The sequence below is a fragment of the Oncorhynchus nerka genome, linkage group LG24 (genome assembly GCF_034236695.1).
Source record: "Oncorhynchus nerka isolate Pitt River linkage group LG24, Oner_Uvic_2.0, whole genome shotgun sequence".
Lineage (NCBI taxonomy): Eukaryota > Metazoa > Chordata > Actinopteri > Salmoniformes > Salmonidae > Oncorhynchus > Oncorhynchus nerka.
This window is the reverse complement of record NC_088419.1, coordinates 57103210-57114314: the sequence shown is the minus strand read 5'-3', so window position 1 is coordinate 57114314 and position 11105 is coordinate 57103210. Positions and strand designations below refer to the sequence as shown.

At 41.2% G+C, this 11105-nt stretch overlaps 2 long non-coding RNA genes across 3 annotated transcripts; one reads left to right on the top strand and one right to left on the bottom strand.

Annotated features, from left to right (window-relative positions):
• Positions 1-4453: 4453 nt before the first annotated feature.
• LOC115108264 (uncharacterized) lies at positions 4454-7730 on the top strand. Of its 2 annotated transcripts, XR_003860323.2 has the most exons (7): positions 4454-5849; positions 6035-6153; positions 6249-6353; positions 6466-6629; positions 6722-6829; positions 6936-7059; positions 7218-7730. It is a non-coding gene; the product is annotated as an uncharacterized LOC115108264 (long non-coding RNA). The 2 variants fall into 2 exon arrangements; XR_003860322.2 differs by having other exon boundaries at positions 6035-6353.
• Positions 5880-8410, bottom strand: LOC115108265 (uncharacterized). The gene is made up of 5 exons (XR_003860324.2): positions 8275-8410; positions 6982-7111; positions 6716-6821; positions 6431-6624; positions 5880-6319 (listed from the first exon to the last, which is right to left on the bottom strand). It is a non-coding gene; the product is annotated as an uncharacterized LOC115108265 (long non-coding RNA).
• Positions 8411-11105: the final 2695 nt, after the last annotated feature.

The following is an 11105-nucleotide window of genomic DNA, read 5'->3' as shown; positions in this document are numbered from 1 at the left end:
TTTTGTTTTTCTATATATTTATAATTTAGATCGAAATGTATATATTGTAAAAAAAAATATATATTAAAAAGCCTTTCGACTAATTCTTTAAAGGTTTTCTACTCATAACAAAAGGAAGGAATATATCATAGTGCAATCTTAACTTTGTAAACCAACAACAAATAAAACTGAAGATTGCGAAAATGGTGTTTACCTTTTTTTTATTGTGAATAAAGACCTTCTGGAGCGGCTGTGGCATATACGTGCATAATCGAACACATACACTTCTTAAACAGATGGTGATTAATACTTCTGACTACGGCTCCGTTTACACAATTCTGATATTTTCTGTTTACACAGCCAAATTCGGATCTTTTGTCCAATTATTGTCAAAAGACCAATATGTGGGAAAAGTTCTGAATCGCATGCCTGTGTAAATACAGCCCAAGTTCTTTATTTCATGAGACAGACTGACTTTGCTATGCAGAGTCCTTGCAAGTCCTCACATCACTGGAGTGATGTGACTGATTTTAGAACTACTTGGGTTAACTCTCAAGTCTCCCCAAAATAGAGGCAGTACCAATTATGTGTATATAAACCCTGGATTGTTGATGCTGTGTATTGGCCAATTAGAGTCTTTGAAGCCACATATTCTATAGAGCTGGGTTTCCCAAAGTTTTTTTTTTTTGCCCTAGCACTACACAGCTGATTCAGATACCCAAAGTTTGATGATGAGTTGGTTATTTTAATCAGCTGTGTAGTGCTCAAGCAAAAAAACAATGTCCACCCAGGGAGGGCCCCAGGATGACTTTGGGAAACCCTGCTATAGAATACCACAGTATGACTTATAATACCCATAAAACCTAGAGGTCAAACAGGGAAATGGTTCCAATCATTTTCCCACCATTCATTTTTCCCATAGGGGATTTTAGAAACACTTCAAATAAGGGCTGTGATTGGTGTAGGCTTCTCCTGGTGAGGTTTTGATAACTGTGTAAATCTCTCTAGGAAAAGGTGACTTTTCAATATATTCACCTGGATTTATCCTCCAAAATAAAACTAATCAGCAGCTAATGTGGCTATCATAAAGAACTGCAAATGCCATGATAATCTGGACGAGACTGCTGAATTGAGGCAAAGGTATGAATCTATCTGTTAGCTAAATGTAGTAATGAATAAATAGGTTAGATTCCTTTAAATTGACACAACCTGTTGGCAAATGTATCTGCTAGAGATGACATCCAGGGATTTGTAGTTTTACATTATGCTAATTTGTATTTTTGAATCTGAGATTTACATGGTTACTCAAACGTCACGCCAGGGTAAACCTACACGAAACACAGCCCTTATTTTAAGTGTTTCTAAAATCCCTTATGGGAAAAATGATTGGAACCATTTCCCTGTTTGACCGCTAGGTTTTCTGGGTATTATGACACTTCCACATGGCAGCCGGTGGTTTCAAAGCCTCTAATTGGCCAATTATTAGCATTAGCTATGAATGACTACTCCTGAGATGTGCCAATTTGGTACTCCTCAGAAGGTGCAGTCCTCCATAGGAATGATTTTATTTTATTTAACTAGGCAAGTCAGTTAAGAACAAAATCTTATTTTCAATGATGAAACATCCTCAGTAGCCTATACCATGAAATTGCCTCACTTCATGTTAAACAAACTAGTCTACCATTTTGAACTAAGCAAGCTGCTAAATCGTTCATTTTGCCCAGGCTACTGTAGGCTATCTGAAATTAGATGTAGGCCTATCAAGTGCTATATGCTACTTGTATTTTAGTCAGTAGGCCTAGCCACGGTCTATTGAAATGACAAGTCAATCTCGTAAATAGGCCATTTATAACGGTTTGTGTAAAAACGCCACAATTGACACACAATAGCCTAACATTCGATTTGTTTCGTTTAATAAGGGTGAATTATATTTGTCTTGAGACATATCCATATTCCTTTATTAGTCACATTAGCTCACACTAATTATTATTTTGATTGAAAACACAATTTCGCTTCTTAGGTCATTAGGAGTTAAATCGACATTTCTTTCTTAATAATTCACTCGATAACGTGGGGAAGGGGTTTATAGGCTAAATATGGCAACTCCTCTTGCTGCGAAAATAAATGTTTGGGCTAGTTTCAAGGTCTACCCTGGTGGTGGTGCTCGTGCTTCAAAGTTATGTAGCAATCAAAGGTGACAACAATGCATGCCATGGACGTTTCCCAATTGCTTTGAATGTTCAAAATCATAGTGTACGAACACTTTTAAAGCCTTAAAGGAAAATATCATAATCCAACCTTCAAAACGAGTCATTTTTGACGAGCCACAGAGTTCAAATAGCTACTGTAGGTAACTTTGCTATTTAGCTTTCTAGCACATTCAATAACTTATTTGTAAACTATTGACAAGCTAGCTAGTTAGCTACCACATGTTCTTGTCAAACTGTCAACAGAGTAGCTAGCAAGCAACACGATATGCCATATAACAGTCTAATAACTACTTGAGGGCAAATAAATCAGATTTGTTTCTAACCTCCAACACAGGTAGTTTGAAATGTTGCTTGAAATATCTTGAAAGATTCCATCTGCTTTTTGGCTGTTCAAACTGCAGGAAAAGGAACAGATTCTAAAAGGATATACAGTTGAAGTCGGAGGTTTGCATACACCTTAGCCAAATACATTTAAACTCAAGTTTTTCACAATTTCTGACATTTAGTCCTAGTAAAAAATTCCCTGTGTTAGGTCAGTTAGGATCACCACTATTTTAAGAATGTGAAATGTCAGAATAATAGTAGAGAATTATTTATTTCAGCTTTATTTCTTTCATTACATTCCCAGTGGGTCAGAAGTTTACATACACTCAATTAGTATTTGGTAGCATTGCCTTTAAATTGTTTAACTTGGGTCAAACGTTTCAGGAAGCCTTCCACAAGCTTCCCACAATAAGTTGGGTGAATTTTTCCATTCTTCCTGACAGAGCTGGTGTAACTGAGTCAGGTTTGTAGGCATCCTTGCTCGCCCACAATTTTCTATAGGATTGAGGTCAGGGCTTTGTGATGGCCACTCCAATACCTTGACTTTGTTGTCCTAAAGCCATTTTGCAACCACAACCATTTAGAAGACCCATTTGCGACGAAGCTTTAACTTCCTGACTGATGTCATGAGATGTTGCTTCAATATATCCACATAATTCTCCTTCCTCGTGTAACAGTATAGCTTCCGTCCCTCTCCTCGCCCCTACCTGGGCTCGAACCAGGGACCCTCTGCACATATCTACAATAGCCACCCTCAAAGCATCGCGCCACAAAAGCCACGGCCCTTGCAGAGCAAGGGGAACCACTACTTCAAGGTCTCAGAGCGAGTGACATCACCGATTGAAACGCTATTAACGAGCACCACCGCTAACTAGCTAGCCATTCCACTGGAATTGTGATAACGTGAATTAGAAGTGAAAAAATCTGTCTGTAGCAAATAATGCTTTTAGGTCTTAATTTAAGGTTAGGGTTAGGCATAAGGTCAGCAGTGTGGTTATGGATTGTTTGGTAGCTAGTGGGCAGGACAGGATGAAAAGGGGACACACTTTTTTCACAGCACTTTGATACAAGTCTCAGTCTCCTAATCTGCTATGTTAATTATCCTAACCTACTGCGAAAAAGTAACTTCGGTTTAAACATCACCTGCGTCCTGCTAACCCTCAACACGGGGGCCCCACAGGGGTGTATGCTTAGTCCCCTTCTGTACTCACTGTTCACCCACGACTGCGTGGCCATGCACGACGGTGGTAGGTCGGATTACCGGCGACGATGAGACCAGAACCACAATCTCTCCCTCAACGTTAGAAAACGGGGGGCGAGCACGTCCCATGGACGGGCTGCAGTGGAGCGGGTTAAGAGCTTCAAGTTCCTCCATGTCCACTAAGAATTTAAAATGGTCCACACACACGCGCACCGTCGTAAAGAAGTCGCAACAGCTCCTCTTCCCCCTCAGGAGGTTGAAAAGGCCAAATCATGTCCCCCTGCCCCAAAAAATGTAAGCTGTTTTTAGATTGACGTTGCTAACTACTGTACTTATTTACCTCGCCATCTAGCTACCCAGACAGCTAAATAAAATAACATTAGCTAGATAGCTACTGTAACTGCTATTGTATGTAGATTGCACTTCAATGGCATTCCTTGAGGAGATTTTATTTTTTATTTTATCTTTCCAACTAGGCGAAGTACTATGAAGGCACCACTTCAAGAGGCGCAACATTCAGAGAAATTTGTTAAGCAGTTAACAACTATTACATACCTGGACAGATTTAGCTTTGTACAACTATTCTTCAACAACCATTTTCCATCTAGCTAGTTGGTCATCTACATGTTGCTAGCTATACATATAGTTCAGTGGAGGCTGCTGAGGGGAGGATGGCTCATAATGTCTGGAATGGAGTAAATGGCATGGTATCAAACACATGTGGTTGATACCATTCCATTGACTCCATTCCAGCCATTATTATGAGCCGTCCTCCCCTCAGCAGCCTCCACTGATATAGTTATGTCTGTCATATTGAGGTATCTATCTATAAGTTAAACCTGATAAATCAAATGGATAGGTGTAAGCAATTATGGTAATTCCAAATGTCACGGCCCCTCTGCAGTGCAGAGGAGGGTCGTTAGTGATTGGAGTCACCTGGGCTCAGGGTATTTAAACTGCTTCACTAATCACTCTTCTCTCTCTGCTCCTCCAGGTACGATCCTGGTTGTTTGTTCATTTGTAGTTTTACTTACTTTTACTTAATATTTCATATTCACACACACAGATTCATGCATCCTTGCACTTTACATACACCTTACATTATGATATTCACACCTCATTTCTTTGTTTAAAGTTAATAGTTTTGGTTTACAATAAAGAACCTTTTTGATTGGCCTATACCGGTTGTTCGTGTCCCCTCATTTTTGCCACAGGCTATGAGCCGGCCTGTGACACAAATGTACTTCGACTTGAGTATTTCAACAACTCTTCTCTTCCAACTTGTTAGGCAATCATATAGGAGGGTGATTTTTACTAAGGAGGAGAAGGAGGCCGTGCTGACCGCTGCATGGTGGCAATTTCGGGGGGGAAGTGCATGATTGCCAAAATCAACCTACACTTCTTCTGATGGGGAATTGTCTTTAAAAAAAAATTGCCCTTTCTCCCCAATTTCGTGGTATCCAATTGTTAGTAGCTACTATCTTGTCTCATCGCTACAACTCCCGTACGGGCTCGGGAGAGACGAAGGTTGAAAGTCATGCGTCCTCCGATACACAACCCAACCAAGCAGCACTGCTTCTTAAAACAGCGCGCATCCAACCCGGAAGCCAGCCGCACCAATGTGTCGGAGGAAACACCGTGCACCTGGCAACCTTGGTTAGCGTGCACTGCACCCGGCCCGCCACAGGAGTCGCTGGTGCGCGATGAGACAAGGATATCCCTACCGGCCAAACCCTCCCTAATCCGGACGACGCTAGGCCAATTGTGCGTCGCCCCATGGACCTCTCCAGTTACGACAGAGCCTGGGCGCAAACCCGGGGTCTCTGGTGGCACAGCTGGCGCTGCTGTACAGCGCCCTTAACCACTGCGCCACCCGGGAGGCCCCCTAATGGGGAATTGTCAAGGAGGTGGACAGCTGGGCAAGAGAAGTTACCTTTTGTTTATCAATCACATTCTATTATATCTGAAATTATTATGATTTCAATTAATGTCATTTCAGAGAGCACATAATGTTTCAATTTGTCACTTTTGCTTAAAGGTCAGTACTCTGTCTACTTGCCAGAAGTTTGAGAGGGCGAAGACTGTCGCGCCGGACTTGAAGCCCATCGAAGTTGTTACACCATGGCACATGATCGGTAAGTGTCCCAATTCAAAATTTGCACCGATAAGTTTTTTAATGGTTGCTTTATTTGACCACAGCAGAGTTAAATATTATATAATGTGTGTGTCAGCATGCTTACAAATATGAAAATATGCATACTGTATGACACAGATATGGGTAAGAATAACGTAATCTTCTCTCTAACACTTTAAATGTTAGGGGTGGACCTTATCGGACCCTTCACTGAATCCAGCAATGGCAACAGCTGGTGTCTGACGGCGACCGATCACTTTACCAAGTGGTTGGAGGCAATATCCATTAAGTTCAGTAAAGGAAGAGTATGTGCTTAAATCTAAATTCTCTTCTGTAACTCATTAAAAAGGGTTCTTGGAACCAAAAATAGATTTTTGTTTTGCATGATATACCCATCAAGGACGAAACTGGCAAGGCCATCTCCAAGGCAATGATGGACATCTTCAACACCCTCGGTTCTCCTGAGGTCATCTTGAGTGACCAAGGTTAGGAACGCAGGAACAAGGTACAGATGTTATATTCTGTCACCAATTGTTTGTTTTATTTCATTTTTGTAAATTTGTTGTTTTTCTATGGACTTACATTGTCAGTAGATATCGCTTTCCTACCCCCTCCAGGTTTGGTGAATGGACCAACCAGACCCTCAAGACTGCCATGGGCAAGTCCCTTGATTGGTACCAGGAAGGGTGGGCGAACAACCTGCATGTAATTCTCTTTGAACACAACAGCAGCATCCAGGCCTCCACTGACTACGGACTGGGGGCTGCAGCTGTTGACTGAGGTAAACAATGCAATTATATATACAATTATTGCATATACTGTAGTCTTTCAAATGTGTTTGTCTATTGCTATTTTTGTATAACGTACTTTCAGATCACTGAAACTCCACCTGATGTGGTGGAAGTTGTCGAACCAGATCAGAACACCTTCGAGGACCACCTTCAGGCACGGGCTGAGAAGGATGTGGATGTTTCTGACCAGGTAAAAATTATTGTCCGTTATTTTATTTTCTGGCCCTCCAAGGCATATGTAAGAAATTTATTTGTAATATGAAATATAATTGCATTTATTCCTGTTATCAATCAAGGTGACTTAACATGGACAAGACGCAGGAGAAACAGAAGGAGAACTACCGGAGCAGAATCAAGAAGGGGACCAAGTGCTACAACATCCGGGCAAATGACTTGGTTTGGAAGAAGTGCGAAAGGAAGGTGAGACCTGGAAAACCTCGATGCTCTTTCGCTCCTAGCTGGGGGTCAACATCTGTTAAAATGAATAGATAATAACTATATGCATTTGCACACAAAATAGCTTGAAGCTAGTTGTAGTTTCCCTAACACTGACATTTTTAAAATCTTTGTCTTCCTAGGGTTACCTCGGTGAAAGCCGGACAGTCAAGCACGGAAGCCCAATAGACAAAGTATGTTAAGTTTTGGTTGACATTTGAGAAGGCAAGAAATTGTAGTTTTGCTGAAAGCACGCCCCCATTCACATCGACAGGGCTGCAGGGGAACGGGTCGAGTGCTTCAACTACCTCGGTGTCCGAATCACTAAGGACTTAAAATGGTCCACACCCACTCGCACAGTCGTAAATAAGTCACGCCAGCGCCTCTTCCCCCCCTAAGGAGGTTGAAAAGGTTTGGCATGCGCCCTCAAATCCTCAAGTTCTACAGCTGTACCATTGAGAGCATCTTGACTGGCTGTATCACTGCTTATGACAATAGCACCGCCCTCGATCGCATGGCGCTACAGAGGGTTGTCTGGACAGCCCAGTACATCACTGGGGCCAAGCTCCCTGCCATCCAGGACCTCTATCAGGCTGTGTGAAAGAAAGGCCCGGGAAATCGTTAAACTCCAACCACCCAAGCCATAGACTGTTTGCACTGCTAAGCCATAGACTGTTTGCACTGCTTCCGCACAGCAAGCATCAAGTCTGACACCACCAGGATCATGAACAGCTTCTATCCCATACCATAAGATTGCTAACAAAATGGTTATGCTGACTGAGTTGACCTTTGAATTGTATTATTATTTTTGCACTCTCTATGCACATTCACAGGTATTCACTGATATTTTTTTTATCTTTGTCTTCCTAGGGTTACCTCGGTGAAATAACAAAGTACTCCCACTGATACTCCAACAAACATATAAACACGTATTCATCATTTGCTCACGCACACATAATACACACACATTTATACTGACTCCAGTCAAACCCACTCACATACAATCATCATATAAGCTGCTGCTACTCTGTTTATCATATATCCTGATGCCTAGTCACCTTATCCTGTAAATATCTACCTCTCGATCCAGTATTCCTGCCCATTGTAAATACGGTAATGGAACTGACCCTGTATTTAGTATGCTTACTATACTTGCTTTATCATGTTCTTATTTTTATATATCGTGTGTTTTTGTTCTACCTTGTTACTTTTAGTGCTACGTTGTTAATCACCGTTGTTAATCACTTGCAAGATAGACATTTAACAGTACTTTTGTACATACGACATTCAAAACCTGAAGTTCCGTGAAAAGTGTTTCCCGAAAAAAAAGACGGGTATTGACCTACTTCCTGAAAGTCACACAACGTGCGTGATGACGTCAAGAAACTCACCTGCACGCTGTACCGCCAAATGGATAAACCCCTTTATGCTCTTCAGGTAGCTTTTTCAACGATTTAATTTATTTAATGCTAAATCTGTTGACAGCGGCAAGTGTCTAAACCACGAACTATTATTTTGAGTTGGATTTTACTGGAGTTGCTTTGACGTTTTACAGGTAGGCAAAGAAAACACATTTCGAACACTTTTTCTATCTCAACAACCATTAACATTTTCATTTGAGTTCTGTCAACATGTCATATGACTAGTGGTGTAAAAATACTTAAAGTACTACATACTTATTTCGTATTTTGGGGTATCTGTACTTTACTATTTATACTTTTGACAACTTTTACTCCACTACATTCCTAAAGAAAACAATGTACATTTCCTCTGACACCCTAAAGTACTCCATACATTTCGAATGCTTTGCAGGACAGGAAAAATAGTCAAATTCACGCACTTATCAAGAGAATATCCCTGGTCATGCCTAAAGCCTCTGATCTGACTTACTCACTAAACACAAATACTTTCTAAATAATGTCTGAGTCTTGGAGTATGCCCCTGGCTATCCATAAATTAAAATAATGAAATTGTGCGTTTGGAATGTGAAATGATTTTTACTTTTTATTCTTAAGTATATTTTTGCAATTACATTTACCTTTGATAGTTAAGTATATATATGAAACCAAATACTTTTACTCTAGTGGTATTTTACAAGGTGACTTTTACTTGAGTCATTTTAAGGTATCTTTACTTTTACTCAAATATGAAAATTGGGTACTTTTTCCACCACTACATATGACACTCATAGCAGCATGATAACATTTTAGTCCACAAACCATTACTGAACTGTATCCTGAACATTGTACTGTTGGGAGTTTTGGAAATGGAAATGTCAGCGCAATAATCTTCTATGTTTCGTTAAGCAATTATTAGAAGGTCCCACTGAGTAAATTGTATAAACAGATTAGGGATGACAATGACATTGTATCTAACTGCTCTACAATTCTTTGATTATTTGCTGACTGGCTGTCAAAGTAATCAATACATTATCTCTCATAACGCTTGCTTAAGAAAATAGCTTGCTAGAAGGCCTCATTGGACTAGTGAATGGTGTTCAGTCTGAAAGGGGTGTAAATCTGTTCAGTTGATAAATCTAGTGGGTCAGCCTCGGTGATGATAACGGTATAGGGGGTCCTGTCTTTACTTTGGGGTGACTGGGTTGAGAGGTAGCTGGTCTGTTTGAGAGAGGGAGGCCAGGCTGTCAGCTGAATGTCCCACTCCCCCTCTCCCGCCTCCTCACCCTACCCTACTGGTTCTGCCACACATGCAGGTTTCTGCCTGCCGAGGACTTTCACAACAGTTTCGACGCTGCATTCCCAAATGCCTGTGTCTTATCTGTTGATTCGTTCAAAGCTGGCTTCATAAATCTATTCTCTAATCTACTAGTTTCACCTAAATCCAAGGTTGCTTTTTGGCTAATTGACTTTCTCAGTAATTGTCTCATTCAAACTATCCAGTCATGGTGTAACTGAAGCTAATGTCACAGGATGCACACACATTAACAGCAATGAGCATGTTATTGAGTTAACAATAAATGTTAGATTAAATTACCAGCGTATGTAAACAATGTAAGTGGTCAGTAATCCTCAGATCTTTAAAACAGTTCATCTAAGGTTGAAGGCCCATGGTAATTAATCACATTCCCTAAGATTATAGGCCTATTGTAGTTGTAAAGCATGTTGTGAATTGTTGTACAATGTACACTATACATATACAAAAGTATGTGGACACTCCTTCGAATTAGTGGATTCGGCTATTTCAGCCACACCCGTGGCTGACCGGTGTATAAAATCGAGCACACAGCCATGCAATCTCCATAGACAAACATTGGCAATAGAATGGCCTTATAGAAAGAGCTTTGTGACTTTCAATGTAGCACCATCATAGGATGCCACCTTTCCAACAAGTCAGTTCGTCAAATTTCTACCATGCTGGAGCTGCCCCAGTCAGATGTAAGTGTTGTTATTGTGAAGTGGAAACGTCTAGGACAAACAACGGCTTAGCCGCGAAGTGGTAGGCCACACAAACTCACAGAACGGGACTGCTGAAACGTGTAGAGTGTAAAAAATGTCTGTCCTCGGTTGCAACATTCACTACCAAGTTCCAAACTGCCTCTGGAAGCAACGTCAGCACATTAACTGTTCGTCGGGAGTTTTATGAAATGGGTTTCCAGGGCCGAGCAGCCTCACACAGGCCACTTAGTTCCAGTGAAAGGAAATCTTAAGGCTACAGCATACAATGACATTCTTGACAATGCACGGGTGCTTCCAACTTTGGGGCAGCAGTTTGGGGAAGGCCCTTTCCTATTTCAGCATAACAATGCACCCGTGCACGAAGAAAGGTCCATACAGAAATGGTTTGTCGAGCTCTGTGTGGAAGAACTTGACTGGTCTGCACAGAGCCCTGACCTCAACCCCATCGAACACCTTTGGGATGAATTGGAACGCTGACTGCGAGCCAGGCCTAATCGCCCAACATTCGTGTCCAAACTCACTAATGCTCTTGTGGCTGAATGGAAGCAAGTTCCCGCAGCAATGTTCAAACATCTAGTGGAAAGCCTTCCCAGAAGAGTGGAAGCTGTTATAGCA